Source organism: Octodon degus, unplaced genomic scaffold, assembly GCF_000260255.1.
Source record: "Octodon degus isolate 3935 unplaced genomic scaffold, OctDeg1.0 scaffold00268, whole genome shotgun sequence".
Classification (NCBI taxonomy): Eukaryota; Metazoa; Chordata; class Mammalia; order Rodentia; family Octodontidae; genus Octodon; species Octodon degus.
The window spans coordinates 1701994-1702475 of record NW_004524844.1 but is presented as its reverse complement, the minus strand read 5'-3'; positions in this window follow the sequence as shown (position 1 = coordinate 1702475).

Below are 482 nucleotides of genomic sequence, written 5' to 3'. Positions count from 1 at the left end.
ATGTTAGCTGCTAGCTGTCTCGGTCACTTTTCTCTCATTGCTGGGACAAAATATCCAGCACCCAATATTAAGGAAGGAAAGGTTCATTTAACCCACAGTGGGCATTTCAGTCCATACTTGGCTGGCTCCAAGGCAGAGTGGCACATGACAGAGGGCAACCATTCCTGGAGGTGGAAAACAGCAAAGAGCAAAGGGAGGAGCATGGACTAGTCAGCTAGCAAGCCTCTCTCCCTTCTTACATTGTATTCAGCCTATCCACTTCAGGGTGGGTACTGAAAAAAAAAAAAAAAAAAAACAACATAATTGTGTAGGGGCTGGACCTGGTGGTACCCACCTGTCATTCCCAGTACTCCAGGAGGCTAGGACAGGAGGATGAAGAGTTCGAGGCCAGCCTGGGCTACATAGTGAAACCCTGATTCTAAAAACCAAATATATGTAACAGCTTAGAACAATAACCAGGGGGGCCGAGGAGTTAGTGCCTG